This window comes from Lissotriton helveticus, chromosome 2_1, assembly GCF_964261635.1.
Source record: "Lissotriton helveticus chromosome 2_1, aLisHel1.1, whole genome shotgun sequence".
Classification (NCBI taxonomy): domain Eukaryota; kingdom Metazoa; phylum Chordata; class Amphibia; order Caudata; family Salamandridae; genus Lissotriton; species Lissotriton helveticus.
The window spans coordinates 1,165,924,008-1,165,941,494 of NC_136059.1; the positions used below are offsets into that span (position 1 = coordinate 1,165,924,008).

The window sequence follows — 17,487 nt, forward strand, 5'->3', positions numbered from 1 at the left end:
GCAATTCACAGCAAATCTAAACGTGCTGCTAAAATAATGTGAGATGGGGTTAACGTGGTTCTTCCAAAATGTATTATCGAATTTAGTATTGAAATATATGCTTTATAGATGTGTTGCTTTTAGAAATATGTGTTAGTTAAGGAAACTGTTTAAATGCAAGTTAAATGTTTAGAGTGCAGGGACTCGTTTCATGTAAATCAAGTAGGCCTGAACTGATAATGTCATCTCTTTTGATCTGCCATATGCTCGTTAGAGAAGGAGTCGAGAGGTGCCAAGTACTGAGAGCTACGTATGCTTTATAGCCTATAGATATGGTGAAGTCTGGAATTTGAGGCCCACTGCAGGACGAACTGTATGCAGGTGCGAGGGTCCTAATCAGTTAGAATGAAAGGGGCCTTGTTCAGTGGCGCTTGGCGCAGGCCTGTAGGAGTCTCCAGGAATTTCAGGAGGTACCGGCGCTCTGGAGAAGAAGTCTGGGAACCAAGGTCAACTTTAACGAGGGTCTTGAAGAGTACCATCATGGAGTTTACCGCGCAAAGATGTACCACGTGAGGGGCGTTCCAAGGGGCGTTCCTATCGGAAACGTGATTTGGTATTAGGGAAAGCGACCCGGGAGGAGGGCAGAGCAGATGATTTTGGGAGCCTAAGGAAGCGGATGGGTAGGCAGATAGACTGATCAGGAGAGACCCATTATCAGAGAAGAGACAAAGAGAAGTGCGTGATCTTCTTAGGAAGTCACCACGGCTGACACCTAGAGGGGTAAAGATCTTGTTAAGTAGGGATGTCACTTAGTATAGTGTAGGGACAGACTAACCTTAATTTTCTTTTCTGTAATGACTTTGAGGTTGCAACTTGTATCCATTTTGGCAACGCTCATGATATTTGAGCTTGTACTCATTATCCTGTTTTGTAGACTCAGATTGTTCAAGGAATTTATGTTCATAGTGATACCAGTTTATCTTTTGAACCTCATCTTGAGAAGTTTGTATCTTCAGTTATCTTTGACTTTATATTAAATCTTTGAAACTTAATCCTGGTCAGTGGTCATTTAGAGTGGTGTAAGTTCTTAATTGATTGACCTATTGTTAGATTACCTTTTACTCAATGACAGGTACCAACGATCCAGTCGACTTGGTTTGGGATCTGGTAAGGTAACTAGTAACCAGTAATCCCGCGTTAACATTCTCATGGAGTAGGGATGTGCGTGGAAAGCAATGTACACGGCTTTTCAGTCTTTCATTCTTTTTTCATGCTTTTGCATCGAATTTTAAATATGTTACACACAGTTTACTTGAATTGCCCCAAAGGTGTCCTCATAGTTCATTTCAGCGGACATGTAGCACGGGGCACTGTAGGATGCACTTGTCCAGAAGATTGTAGGTTTACGGTGTGGCCTTAAAGCAAAGTGTTGTGCATGATACCCACAGGGGTGTACATTTCTTGCAACTTATAGCTGCTTTTAAGAAATAGTGAGGTAAAGAGTCAGAGAAGTATGCTTATACATTCCATCATTTGATATCGCTGTAAGAATGAGGGTTGTAGTGTGGCTTAAGTGTAACATCATTTTGTGTTGTGCGTTCCACGGCGGTCGTCTCTGGAGCACTTTCCACATTACATACAGCTCCTCGTTTCAATGGCTCTAATAGGCTTGGTCCATTGTCTTAGGCAAGAAACCAGTGTCAGGAGCCTCTTGACCAGAGCTCCATGTGACTATATCAACAAAGGGGGAGGGACTAAGGGCGTTTTTCGAGGTCCAGCATACGTGCCCCCAGCGAGATAATTGTATTGAATAGAGTAAGCAGTTTCTGGATGAAGGAGGCACGATAAGAAAGAGGCCAGGAAGGTAGTGCCCTGATCCTATGGTGGAGACAGATTGTTTCCCAACTTGGGAAGTGGGGCCCTCACAGTCTGCTAATGCCAGGTTATTTGCCCTTGTTGCCCCTAGGTCACCAAATAATGCCCAAAACCCTAGTAATTAAGCAATGTCGCTGTATGACAACATGTTGCTGCCGTAACCTGTGAAGGTCTTACCGGTCAATGAAAAGAAACTGAAGTGCGGAAATGTTCCGAGACTGCTTTTCTTAGCTTTTCCACTCCAGAGTGCAAATTCTAACAGGCATTGATATTATGTAAACACGTGCTGTGTATCATGTAAATATCCTCATCAACCAGGAATTAAGGTACTTTGGGGCATATCTACATGAAAATGGCACAGTTTACCATCAAATTTAGCAGCAAGCTGTGTCATTTAAAAAACACAGGGATGCACCCTATTTACAACAATACAGTGCACCCCTGTGGCTTCCCTTGCCTTGGCACTAATAATAGTTGAATAGCACTAACACAGACACCCTTGCGCTATGATGCAAGGGTGCCTGCGTTGCAAGGATGATTCTTTATGTGCACGAAGGCATCACTTCCTGCACATAAACAATCATTAAAAGGCATTTTACTCTTTCTATGTGTGCTGCAGAATGCAGAACACATAGAAAAAGCCAAAACGAGCAGAAATAATGCGCCAATCTAACGCTTGTTTTGCATGCCGTTAGTTCTTGGCACTGCCTCAGATTTACAGATCCTTGTAAATCTTGGGCAGGGTCAAAAAGCAAAGGGTGTTGTGATGAAATGCCCACAGCAACACTCGTTGCACACCCTTTTAATGCAGAAAACTGTGTGAAAGTGTACCATATTTACAAAGCAGCATTAAGGCACCCAAAGTGGCTTAATGCCAATTTGCAAATATGGTGCAGGGGATTACCCCATCGGAATATCGTAAAAAGGAACGTTCCGTTGGTGCAAACCACTTGTAAATATGCCCCTTTGTTCAGGTGACGTAACTGGGCCCTTGAAGTGGGACTAACGCTCAATCGTGGTCAGCCTGAACTTATGACTTTGTCCCGGTCTGGCATGACCAGATATCCCCAAATAGCACTTTGTGATTTTCGGCACTACTTTTCTCTATTAACTTTACATTTGTAAATCTCTGGTTCTACTAATTGGATTTTTGTCATTTAGGTCTTGTTTTATTTATTACAATCCAAGCTGTTTTCCTAACCTGGTGTGGAATAATGTTATGTGGGGTTTTCATAGTTTTACTATTTGAAGTGTTGCACAAATAGTTTACACACTGCCTCAAAGTTAAGCCTGACTGCTCTGTGACAAGCTACCAGAAGGTGAGCAAAGGTTTATTTAGGGTTTGCACTTTGCCTGCCTCCTACCCTGACTAGGATTGTGGTTGCTGCTTGACCACGGCTCATACCCGAGTCAACCAGTAACCCAATTTCTACCAGTGGCTCTTTTTCAAATGTTGTTTTCTGCTGTTCCTCACACACAGCCTTTGTGTAAGGGGATAGTTCTCACAGCAGCTAGCTACAACCAGGAGTATACAAATTGGCATGTATATAAGAAACATTAGGCCTAGCCAGCAGTCTGCTGAATCTCGGCTGCAGAGACTTACAAATGGGTCATGTTCCTCTTCAGAGGAAGCTATCCTGAGGATGAAGTGGGCCCCTTACACCCTATCGCCCCACTGCCCTGCACCAGCTAAAGCAGCTCCCCTACTGATAGTGATGTCCATTATTTTAAACACTTGGAGCTGTGGGGCATATTTACAAGAGAAGTGGAAGAGTGAGGTGTTAGCCTTCCTGGCTTAACGCCTCACTCTGCCACTTCAGAAACACAGGACTGCACCATATTTACAAGAATATGGTGCAGCCCTCCGTTTCCCCCTGCACTGTTGCTAAACATAACAACCTAGCGCCAACACAGGACCCTTGCACCATAGTGCAAGGTTCTCGGCGTTCAAGGGAAGATTGTTTATATACAGGAAGGTCTCCCTTCCTGCACATAAACAATATTTAAATGCCATGTTGTAACTTCTATGTGTGCTGTTTTATGCAGCACACATAGAAGTTGCAAAACAGCATTAAAAACAATTATTGTTTATGTGCAGGAAAGGGGACCTTCCTGTACATAAACAATCACTGACCTTGTGCTATTTCCCTGTGTGCTGCACAACGCAGCACACATTTAAACAGCAAAACAATGAGAAATTTGAACATCTCTTCTCATTTCGACAGGGTAAGACCAGGTTTTCCCTGGTCTTAATTTTGTCACTGCCTCCTATTTATGCTGCCCTTGTAAAAAGGGGGTAGTGTCAAAATCAATGATGTTGTGGTGGAAAGCCCACACCAACACCCATTGCCCTCCCCTTTCATGCTAAGCATAGCGGGAAAGGGGGCCTTATTTACACAGCAGCGTTAAGCCACGTTAAGGGGCTTAACGCTGCCTTATAAATTTGGCAGGGCCCTATCCCCACAGGAACGTCGTAAAAAGTGACGTTACCCGTGGCGATAGGGGCTTGTAAATATGCCCCTGTGTCTGAAAACCGAATACAGACTTTTGGCTTGATAGAGGAATTAAATACATGGGTGGCATTGGAAGTGTTGTTATGTATGACCAGGGATACTCAATTTGAGTTTGCTTGCATTTAGGCAGCTGTTTTGGCAATACTGTTGATGTATTCATTAGACATAAGGGTGTGGCCTATTAAACATGCTTGCCAATCCATGTTTGTCTTAGTTATAACTCATGTTGAGCGATTTGTGTTGATCTGTATTGTAACAGTTGTATTGTCCAAAAATGAATGTTTATACTTAAGTGTGGTGTTAATGAAATATGAATTATGAGCAATTAAATTAAAAGAGTGACACTGTTATAATGCTTCTAGATGTAAAACAGAAAATAAAAACAGTCAAAAAAGTTAAAGAAGCATGTTCCAAATCATGCAAAAAAAAAGACACTTGTAATAGTTGTCATTAGTCTTAGGCGAAATGTAAAATACCCTGGTGTAATACATGTAATTTAGTGAATTTCGTGTTACACTTCTTATGTGAAATTCCCACAATGACACCATTACACCACTTCACATGATTATAAGTATTACCAGTTAAAATTTACCACAGGGGCGGCCGGCATGGCTCTCAGGTAGGGGGGTGGGGGTGTGTATTGCACGGGGTAGTCATACGGGGGTAGCGGAGGAATCGCATGGGGGAATCGCACAGAGGTCATGTGGGGGGGTCAAGCATGGATAAATGAAATTACCAAAAATATTAACATAAACTTACCTTGCCACTGGCAAAGTCTGGCGTCCCTGCTCCTGGTCTCCCCAAACACATCGGGGACCAGGAAGCAGGCCCCACTAACCAATCCCAACACTGTAGTGCAGCATTGTGGTTGGTGAGCACCCAGGCTTCCCTGACCAATCACAAGTCTGTAGTAGCGTTGTGATTGGCTTTGAGCGTCCTGGTTTAGCATTCAACCAGGGAATGGGGGCCCGGGCTTGTTCTCCATGGAGAAGGGGAAATTGCACATGAGTGGTTTGGGTGGCCTTAGAGGGCCGACCAAACAGTCATAGCGCACTTGAGTGGGCAAACCACTCCGCCCCTGCCCTGCTCAAAGAGCTGAGCAGCCAAGCCCACACATCCACCAGCAATGCAGCAAGAAGCAGTTTTTTATGATAATAACACAAAGTTATTATCATTTTAGGTTTCTGCTTCCCACTGCTTAAAAGCAGTAGGATGACGCTCCTCCACCATAGTGGAGGACCCACCTCTGTTTATCACAAACATGTCTTCCACAGTAAAAAAATTACCACAAAGCAGAAGAACAGCAGAATGTGGGCAGCTGTTGATTGTGGTGGGTTTTATTGCACTATTTTTAGTCCAACACGCTTTCACACATCAAATACTAACACTAGCATGCATTTTATGCTGAAATATAGCAAATTACTTTGCATTTCACGTAATTACGAGTCATAGCATGTAATTTTGCACAAATTTAAATTCTGTTAAAGCAAAGTACATGCATTCCATCCATACACTAGTTGTCATCACTATCCGTTTATTAGATTTTTTGCTAGTCAAAATACTGTGCTCAACTAGCTCTTTTCATTTACAGAAACGGAGCTCAAAATTCGTGTTTGCTCTTCAAAAAGATGGAAGATAGCATCATCAAATGAAATACATGGATCTAATCCTCATAAGTTCCCAAAAAGGTTTAGAACATATATTAATGTTGATGGGTCCAAACTTTTACTTCCATTTTTAAAAGTGTGATAAAAGGAATGATTTGCTAAAACATTTAAATGTGAACTCATATTTTATGAATGAACTTGGAGCTGGTAACCTTCAACTGAAGTGTTTTCCAAGAAGAATATTATGGAAATATTTCAGGGAGAGCACTCATACATATCCAGAGAACATAAATATGTAATATATTTATCAATAAATGGATTCAAACTTTTGAATGGAAAACAAGTACTTTAGTTTTATATATCCATGCAAAAGACCTTAGCCAAAAACAAGCCAACATTTGAGTATGCTTAAAATCAAAGGTATGCAGCATTAAAAGAGATTATAACATAATTCCATAGTCTTCTAGTAGACCAAGGTATAACTTTGCATGATAAAAGCTAAGAATGTTGGCAAATATCCCATTTGTTATAAAATAAAATTCAGGAGTCTCTCTCCTAAATAGGGACCATTGGCATTATAATGGTGTTCAAATTTTCCTAAGCAATGCCGTCAGTCTGGTATCTTCTAATTATCACAATAATAGTTTAACGGAGTATTCCACTGAGCTGTGGAAGAACAGAACAGAGCCAAAGGCAAGGGGCTTTAATAATGGAGCAGACCTTTAACGGTCATTATAGCCCACTACAGCGGGCCTGAAATTTATAATGGAGGGCTCTAAAGCTATTAGAGCAGTCCGCCTCTAGAGGGCAGAGTGTTCAAATTTGTAAAAGAAAGGCCTCATGGAGCCCGAGGGGGTTAAAATACACTTAGGGCTCCTTGAGGCGTTTGTGAACAGAACATTGAAATGTTGGAGCTCCAACATTCTACCAGCCATTAGAAGCCCTGAGTACTCCATTGTTTTCAATAGAGCTCCCAACTTTCCAATGTTCTAATATAGCCTTATAGACGGCCGTAGAGGGCTATACCGGCTACTTAAGGACCGCTCCAGCATTTTTCGGCGAGGGCCTTTAACAGGGAGTGGGACGCTAAGAGCCGTATAGCCCAGCTACGAAGGGCTATAAGGCTATTAGAACATTCTACCACTAGTAGGCAGAATGTTCTAACAAATTAAACAAAAGCGTCTCAGAGCCGAGGGGATTTAAATCCCCTCCAGCTCCGAGAGGCCTTTGTTCATAGCAAAGCAACATTGGAATGTTGCTCAGAAGGCCTTTACTGGCCTGTAGAAGCATGGAAACCCTCCATTGTATTCAATGGAGTGCTCCACATTCCAATGTTCTAATAAGAAATAACCTTTAAAGGTTTTCCGTGAATTCAAATCCTCTTTCGCCGTCATGGAAGCATTTATTATTTTAAGGAAATGGTCCTACTGATTGTATATATACATTTCTTTATTTATTCGTTATAGATTTACTTACTAAATATGCATGTCTCTATTTATCCATGGGTCTTCTGTAGTGGAGCTGCTTAGCATGCTCATTGCTTGACTTCAGATGTCTTGTTCAGCAGAGCAGATAGGCCTTGACAGTGCCAGGGAGTGAATCTGGTGGCTTCTTCAAAGATGCTTGTTGTGACTTTGTGCCCCGCAGGGCCAGCTGTCTTAGGTGTCAGGTACCGATGAGGATGTTGAGGGTTTATCCCCTTATGAAAAGATAAAAAGGCTTTTGTTTACAATTAAACAAACACAAGGTTTTCTGTTCCTAGAAAATGCAATATTAATGTGCCTACAGTACTGGTACACCTGTGAGCAGTTCCATGGCTGTACTCAACAAAAACATTACAACAATCCAAAACACAGCTCACTGGTAAGTTCACCCTACAAGAAGACACATTACTCACTCACATGTACACATGCTGATTGGAAGCAGCTTGTTTTCCCTACTTTATTTTATTTATAGAGAATGTGCATACTTGAGGTCCATTTAAGGGCAGTTCAGCTATGTCCAAATAAGTATTAGAAGCTATCAAGGGCCACCTCATAAAGAATGTACAAGAAGCACTATCATACAGAAAGAAGTAAGGATTTCTACAGCGAAGTGCAAAATATTTGAATTGAATTGAATTGGCAATTTGGAAGAGGGGGACAAAATCAAAGTAAACTGGGGGAAAAATGTAGTGAGTGAAAATACAGAGCTGAATGTGAGACATGAGGTAAGGAGGTGCCAGGCCTTTAACATAAATGAACATTGGGCATAAAAAGTGGAACTTGAGATGTTAAGAAAAAGAAAGCAAGTGAAGGTGCATGAGGTGATGTGAGGTGGTGTGTAATCCCTCCCCCATTTGGGATGGGGGAGGGATTAAAAGGGAAGATGCATGCCAGGAATTACAAGTTTATTTTACAGGAGCAAGTGTAGGAAGAGCAAAAAGCAGGAGGTACCTCTTGGGACTCCAGAAAGAAAAAGAAAAGTGAGGGAAGTAGGATTAGACCAAGAAAGAGAGTATGTATGACTTGGGAGTTAGGAAGAGAGCAAGGAAGTAGCTGCACCAGAAACGCCGAAGAGGGCATTGGAGTGCAGGCTGGAGTGGTCCTCTGTACTGAAGGCGGCATACAGATCTAAAAGAATTAGTAGCGAAAACAGTTTAAAGTTACAGCAGAATGAAAGTCGTTAGAGACAGCAAGGAATACAGGGGCATATTATCAAGGACGGGTGTTGAAATTATCGCCGTTTTATCTACAGTTTCATGCCGATAAAACTGCGATAATTTTAACACCGGTCCTTGATAATATGCCTCACAGTTATGTTAACGCGGAATTTCTGGTCTATAGTTATAGATCTAGATCCCAACTCAGGTCGACTGAACCGTTGGTACCTGTCATTGAGTAAAAGGCAATCCACTACTAGGTTAATCAGTTAAAGACTTACTACACTCTAAAGAATCACTGAAGCTTAAAAGTTTAAAAGTTTATTACAAAGCCAGACTTAACTGGAGATACAAACATCTCAAAATAAGATTCAAAAGATATACGGGTATCAATACAAACATGAATTTTCTAAATGCTCTTAGTCGGCAGAAGAATATCACCAAAACAAACTCTAGGATTATCAAAGTTACGAGGATAAACACAAGCTGTAGCTTATGAGTCATTTACAGAAAGGAAAGAAATCAGATTAGACTGTCCCTACACTAGACTAAGTGACATCCCTACTTAGCAAGATCTTAACCTAAAAAGGTGTCAGCAGTGGTGACTTCCAAAGAAGATCACGCACTTCCCTTAGTCTTTGTTCCAAAACGATGTCTCGCAGTTCCCTATCTGCCTACCCATCCGCTCTCTTAGGTTCCTCAGATCATCTGCCTGCTCTCCACCCAGGGGTGCTGTCCCTAATACAAAATCACATTTACATTAGAAACGCCCTTTAGAGACGCCCCTCACGTGGTGTTGGTGCTCCATGCTGGTACTCCTTCTGGTCCCATCGTTAGCGTTGACCTTGCTTCCCAGGCTCCTCTCCGGCAAGACGGTACCCCCAGGAAATTCCTGAAGACTCCTCCAGGCCTGTACCAGGCTCTCTTGAACAAAAGTCTATTCATCACTTTCCTAATTAAACCCCCTCGCACCTGCAAAAGACACTTTCTCTGTGGGCCCCAAATTCCGGCCTCCACCATATCTTTAAGTCGTAAACCATGTAACAGGCTCTGCGTCTTGTGCTTAACATGACCTTTCTCTAACGAGCACATGCAGATCAAAAGAAATGACTTTATCTATTCAGGCCTGTTAGGATTCCATGAAACGGGCATATGCATTCTGAAAAAACATTTAATTTCTTTAGTTTAAACGATATTCTAACTTATTACACACAATGATTATATAAACGTCTATTAAACACATATATTAGTCCTAGGTTCAGTAATACTTGAATCATAATAACATTAAAATCCAGATTATGTGGAAATACATCAGCTTCTTGTACTCTTTGTGAACTGCCATGTGGCCTACACATTTCTACGTTTTAGCCGAATTACATTTTCCCTTACAGTCACACAACATAGGATTTCAACATCTCTAACATCTCTAACATCTACATTAGTTTTTCACACTCTCTTTAAGTATTCTATTCAAATTAAACACTATTATGTACTTTCACTCTATAATTTCGACACTCTTATATATGGTTTACTAAACTAATACAACGTGCTTGTAAATATGGTGCACTTCTATAGTTTTTCTTAACTTGCGCTCTCTCAATCCCCCCTTTGATGACTTTCAGTAGTCATCATCCTCAAAACACCATCCCTGAGGTATGGACTGAGTCAAACTGAAGTCGTTTCAGTACCCCCTCGTTTCATCATCTCTAGAGCCTTTAGACCCCTGTACTGATTATCCTGCATCTCAGTCAATCTCCTCTCTTGCCTTCTCATGGTTCTTTGCAACCTGTTTGATCTATACCATTGATACAGCCGCACCAATCCCCACAAAGTGATTATACAAATCACTATTATGATAATAGGTTTCAGTATGTACCAAATGATATTCTTTCCTAGGTTGGCAAACCAACCTCCAACTTTACCCATTCCTTGACCTACTTTTTCCCACACTGTTACCTTTGTCAAATCCTCAATTTCATGATGTATTTCAGTAATGTTTCGAATGTACTTTTCTAAAGGTTTTGAATTGTCTGGAATGTAGGTGCAACATTCCTGGACCTTCAAAGCCTTACAGACTCCTCCCTCTTTGGCTAACAGAACATCTAGAGCAAGTTGGTTCTGAAGAACCATTGCCCTTATCGATTGCATTTCTCCTTCCACCAGCATTAGTGATCTAGCAGTACTGGCGGACAACCTATCTACAACTGTTGCCAATCGTCTTATCTTAACATCATTTAGTGCTATCCCTAAAATAGGAAACATAGCACCAAATACGTCTCCAACTACTTCCTCAGTGCTGACATCTCTTCTTTCTCTACCTTGTGTTTTCCCCTCTATGATTCCTAAATCCTTAGCATGGTATATTTTGGAAAAGACAATTGCCAAATAACATGATCCATACCAATTATCTGGTAGTTTCATGTATGCGTTTTTTTTTCCCACAGACAAAATATACATTTGGGATCACCTGCATTTCCTTCAAGAAATCTTTCGAATAGTATTCTAATTGGAAAGCATGTTCACAACTCACCTTTCCCACAAACACATTCTCGTAATAAGTTTCACTTCTGTGTATGCACAGTTTCCCCCTTTTCTCTCTATCTAGAGCTATTGGACCATTGCTACCCTTTCTTGGTGTGCCCTTTCTTCCTCGGTCCAATCTGTTTTCAATTGACCTGAAGCTTTCAGAATCTTCTGTCTCCTGTATCGATCATCCACCTGCCCTACAAACTTTTTCTCAATTTCTGACACTTTACAAGTCAAATTATTTCTTCGGGCATGTGAAGTATCTAATGTTTTCCAAGGAAGGAAAAATGTCTGTAATCTGTCTTCACTCTTATAATAATCCCATTTATTTAAATGTTTGTAGTTCGGCACTTCTGGCAACACTGAATCAAAGTTTGAGAAATAGTATTCAAATCCATCCCGTTCATAAAATATGCTCAGCAACAAACTACATGTAATTCCATAAGTCAATGGAAGATGATGGTATCTGATACCTTCGTCTACAGAGGCTGGCAGTTTCATGCAGACATAACAATTTTTAGCCTCCATAGCATCAACATATTCGTATAGCAATTTAGCATATGCATTCGATTTAAAGTTCCCCTGTGATTCATCTACATGTAAACTACGAGTCTTAGCTGCTAGTAAAGCTTTGTCTTTCTCTGTATTGTCCCCCTTTTTACCAGCAATAGTAGGTTTCTGTGTCGATGTAATCTTTGGTTTTGTTGTTGCTTTTTCTTCATTTTCATGTCCCACTACATATGATATTGTAACCACTAAAGCTATAAGAAAAATCACTCCCACTAAAAGTGTGCCTATTATACATTTGGCCCTGCGGTTCGGGTTGCCAGCCTCCATGACCTCAAACAGTGTAGTTCCAGTTTTCTTTCTCAGCACAATGTCTCTAGTCGAATCACACCTGGAAGCTGATAATCTTCCCCGCAAGATCAGTCTTTGTGTTCTATAGCGACAGTCAACCCTAGCCCTTCTCCGTCCACTAAATGGAAGTCCCTAGTTTCTTCTTCCACTCGGCGCTAGGTTATCTCTTCATTAATTTATCTACAAAGTCTTTAGCAATCTGGAATTATACGTGTTCCAACGACTCTCATCACACCTTCTAATATTTCTAGACGGAGAAGGAGCTCCTCGAGTATTGGACTCCTTGAACAACAAACCGGAAATTCTACTGTGTTTAAGACCAAGTCTCTTATTCCACTCAGGAGAGGAGGATAGACAATATTGAGAGTCAGCAATCCTTCGACCTCCACTCCTGGTATCAGCAACTCTATTTCCACTGTTATGATGGGGTCAATTCTGGTCAGGGTCACTTGCCTCACCCTCCCAGTTCTGCGTGCTTCCGACATCTGCAGCGAGGTAGGTCCACTCAGGAGTAGAGTATCTTCTGCAAGGCACTCGCACCCTCCTTGATCTCCTTGGACCTTCCTGTTCCTGCTCTTGTACACCTTCGTCCAGATCCGAGTCTTCGGATATAGGAGCAAGAGTTTCCTCTCGAGCTGGCTTCAAGCTTGGCCTTTTTTTTTTCAGGCCAAGTAGCTGCTCCACGCCTTGTTCTGCTATTTCTTGTCCTCTCACTCTGGACTTGATCTGTGTCTGAGTTGTTTTCACAGCAGCTTTCTCCTTCAGTGGCAACTTCAGTTTCACTGCCGTTCTGTCTTTCTTCTTCTGGATCTATAGCGCTCCCAACTTCTTAAGACACCCCCACAGCTTGACTGATCCCCTCTAGTGGCTCACCGTCCACAACTGAATCTTCATCTGCGATAGGAGCTGTTTCTTCTAGGGGTGCTGGAACTCTTTGAGTATGGGAAGCATGGATCCAATTTGGCAACCCTCCGCACTTCACAGAGGTATTCGTGGTAAGGATGACCTGGTAGGGCCCCTTCCAGCGCACATCTAGGCAGTTCTTCCGGACATGTTTTTTCAGTAAAACCCAATCCCCTGGGCACAGATCATGACACAAGTCTCTGGAAGATGGAACCTCAGCAGCCTGCACCTGGAAGGACACAGAATGAATGGCGTCAGACAGTCCCTTACAGTAATCCAGGATTAGGTCATCTGTAATGTTCAACAAAGCAGTGGTTGGGACAGTTGGAAGTCTCATTGCCCTCCCCATCAGGATCTCATGCGGAGAGAGGCCTGTCCTCCTGTCTGGTGTGCTACGCATACTCATGACCCCAAAGGCAGAGCATCAGGCCAACTTAAGGAAGTCGATGAACATACTTTGGCTATTCGGGACTTCAACGTGCCGTTGATCTGCTCCACGATACCTGAAGCCTCTGGTCGATAGCTACAGTGCAACTTCTGATCAATGTTCAATGCAGAGCAAAGCATTTTCACAACTTCACTGTTAAAATGAGTTCCTCGATCTGATTCCAGGGAGTTTGGCACCCCGTAGCGCGGGATCAACTCTCTAAGCAACAACTTTGCTACTGTGAGTGTATCGCACCTGCGTGTAGGGTATGCTTCGACCCATCTGGAAAATATGCATACAACCACCAGAACATACCTGAGGTGGTTGCTTTTTGGCATTTCAATAAAATCTAATTGCATTCTGTTGAAAGGCCCCCCAGACCTCCCAATGTGACTCATTGTAACTGGTGTTCTTTCCCCTACGTTTAGTTGCTGACATGTGACACATCTCCTACACACTGCTTCTGCTGCAATCCTAAACTTAGGGCAATACCAAGTCTGCCAGAATACCCTCAGCATGGCATCTCTTCCTAGGTGTACTGGACCATGTATCTGTCGTGCCATTGGACTCACTAATTCCTCAGGTAACACTGCTCTTCCATCTGCTGAAACCCAGAAATCCATTTCACTTTTCACACAACCTGCTGTTTCCCATGCCTTTTTCTCAGAATCAGGTGCATTTTCCTGCATGTTTTTCAAATCCTCCCAAGTATCTACTGTTTCTAACATCATGTTTAATTCGGTCTTTTCCTGAGCCCCACCTACTTCCACCTCCGTGAAAGAATATCCTTGCTCCGCACAATAGCGGGCAACTTCATCTGCATATCTATTACCTTGTGACACAAAATCTGTATTTTTGGTGTGGGCTACACATTTGACTATTGCAATTGCAGCTGGACCTTGTAATGCTTCTAACAGTCGCACAAATTCCCCATTTCGAATAGGCGAACCAGAGGAGGTCATGTAACCTCTCTGAGACCACAACTGCCCAAAATCATGAACTACACCGAAACCATATTGGCTATCCGTATAGATGGTGACTCTAATTTTGTTTCCTGCTATACAGGCACGTGTCAATGCAATCATTTCTGCTACCTGAGCGGAGTGTACTCCTTCCAGGCAAGCGGCTTCCACAACTCCAGTAATGGTGCAAACAGCATAAGCTGCTCTCAACCGACCAGTATCGTCTCTTAAACATGAGCCATCAACAAAGAAAATTTCATCAGGGTCGATCAATGGCTCATCCACGATATCTGGTCTTGGTTTCGTGCATAGTTCAGTCACATCAAGGCAATCGTGATCTTCACATTCTTCGCCTTCTATATCATTAGGAAGTGGCATTAGAGTAGCAGGATTCAAAACAGAGCACCTCTTAAGGGTCACGTTCTCCGCAGCAAGTATAACTTGCTCCTAGCGCGTGAGCCTACTGTTGGTCATGTGCTGTGTCTTGGTCCTGGTCATCAACAATTCTACAGAATGTGGTACATACACCACTAACTGGTGTCCCATTACAATATTTTCACACTGTTCAATGCTGACACCTGTTGCAGCAACGGATTTGAGACATCCGGGCAACGCTGCGGCTACTGGATCTAAGGTAGCCGAAAAGTATGCAACTGGTCTACGGGCATTTCCATGAATTTGCACTAAAACTGACAAAGCACAACCCTCCCTTTCACAGCAGAAAAGTGCAAATGGTTTTTCATAGTCAGGCATTCCCAAAGCCGGAGCACGACACAAGTCTTCTCTCAGCTGGAGGAACGCCATCAAACAATCATTGTCCCATGGTACCGGATCACTCCCCTCCTTGTGCGTCAGTTTTTGTAAGGGTTTTGCTTTCAGTGAAAAGTTAGCTATCCACTGTCGGCAATAACCAACCATTCCTAGGAACATCCTGACTTCTCTCTGTGTCGTAGGCGCGTTAATTTTCATTATCGCCTCTATCCTATCTGGTGACACCTTGCGCTTTCCTTTTTCTATCCGGTGTCCCAAGTACTGTACTTCTGTCAGACAGTACTGCAACTTGCTCGGAGATACCTTGTGTCCATTTTCAGCTAAATGGTTCAGCAAGGCAATGGTATCTGTCTTACAAGCCTCTTCTGTTTCTGACGCAACAAGTAGGTCGTCTATGTACTGGACCAGAACCGAGTTCTGGGGCAGTACCAGACTTTCAAGATTTTTCTTCAACAGCTGGTTGAAAATTGATGGGCTATCTGTAAACCCTTGGGGGATTCGACACCATGTTAAAACGCGATTTTCCATTTTAAAAGCGAAAAGGTACTGGCTCTCTTCATCCAATGGGATTGAAAAGAAAGCCTGACAAAGATCTATCACTGTGAACCACTCAGCTTGGAATGGTATCTGAAACAATATCACTGATGGATTCGGTACCACTGGACAACATGAAACAACTATGTTGTTAATTTTTCGAAGATCTTGCACTATTCTAAATTTCCCACTAGGTTTCTGCAAACCCATAATCGGGGAGTTGCATGGACTTCCCACGATTTCCTTCAGTATTCCCTGTTGTATCATAGAATCGATCACAGGTTTTATTCCTGCAATCGTCTCTGGAGTCAATTTGTACTGAGACGTTCTTGGATATTCAGCATTTGGTTTAACCATAATCTTCACTGGTTCTACTCCTTTGATCAGTCCTATCTCTTCTCCAGTAAAATCCCATACCTCTGATGACACTGCATCTCGTAAATCCCATGGGAGCTCCTCCACTGTCAGGGTAGGGTACAGTTCTATGCATGTTCTCGAATTTACAACTTTGAAGGTAGCATCATCGTCTGTAGTCTGTACCTCTACTCCCTGAGGGGTGCAGTATATGGTGCAGTTCAGTTTGCACAATAAGTCCCTTCCTAACAGACACACAGGACTAGAATCACACACTACAAACTGATGTTCATCCAAGTAGTTTCCTATTTTCACTGACAATGGTTCCGTCAAAGGGCTATTCATTCTCTTATTTGCAACTCCTACCACCTGGATCGTTTCCTCCGACATTGGAAGACCTGGAACCACTGCCGATCTCAAAGTTGATCGAGTAGCTCCAGTATCCACCAAGAATGTTGTAGGACACCCTGCCACTTCAGCCTCAACGAACGGTCCTCTTTGATCCACTTCTAGAACTGCCCTGAGGGTACAGTCCTCCTCTCTACTTACACGTCGTCCCGTCAATGGATCAACGTAGTAACACTCTTCTTTACCTGTGAACAAAGGCATTTGTCTATAGACCTTTCCTCCAGTCGTAATCTTTGGTGGCTGAGGGAACTGAGCTCGTGGAGCCGAAGTCCCCCCTTTGGCCACATTACTTCTTGACACCGTCACCCTTTGAACTGGAACTTCCAGAACGTCCTCCTCTACTTCTATTTCTCCATTTTCAGGGTTATAGGGACACTCGCGTCTCCAATGTCCCACCTGGTGACACTGGTGGCACTTTGTCGTTTTTTTCAGTGTAGCAAAATCTATCCTAGATCTAGGGTTTTCCTCGTTATCCCTATTCTGACTGTTTGATTTCCGTCCCATGGTCCCTGTTCCCTGTTGCTGCTGTCCTCCCTTTGCAGCTGACTGCATCTGCACCACCATCAATTTTTCCTTTATTTCTTTTCTTTGGACTCTATCTCATCACTACAGTATCTTGCGTATCGCAAAATCTCATCCAATGGTTTGTTTTGCCAACAAATTAAATGCTGCTGAATCATCAGATAAATATCGGGTCTCAACCCCAAAACAAACTTTGATACAAACTGTCCTATATCTTTGGAGTTCATTACATCTAGTCCACTGTATTGTTTGAATGCTTTCAGCAATCTCTCATAATACTCATGAACTGTCTCCTTTGGTTCCTGTCTTGTTCGGTCTATTTTACCCAGTCTTTGTCTTGTGGTGGCACTTTATCCTTCAACCATGTAATCACCCTTTCATATTTTAACATTACACTTTCTGACGGTCCATTCGTACGAGGATCCCTTTCTGGTTCTACAGTTGGCCAATCGACACTAACCTTGCATGCTATCCACAAGTCTCCTGGAACCACAATATCAAACAAGGTGTTCAAATCAATCCACAACAACTTTGAAATCTTGACAAACCTCTCTACCTGCTTGTACCACTCTACAGGACTCTCCCTTAACTTCGGAAATGAGTTTGT

General features: G+C 42.5%; 1 long non-coding RNA gene across 1 annotated transcript in view; it reads right to left on the reverse strand.

Annotated features, from left to right (window-relative positions):
- LOC144819639 (uncharacterized) overlaps positions 1 to 7,669 on the reverse strand; it is a 107,493-nt gene extending 99,824 nt beyond the window's left edge. The window contains exon 1 of the long non-coding RNA XR_013607489.1: positions 7,451 to 7,669. This is a non-coding gene — a long non-coding RNA (uncharacterized LOC144819639). The remainder of the gene's footprint in view (positions 1 to 7,450) is intronic.
- Positions 7,670 to 17,487: the final 9,818 nt, after the last annotated feature.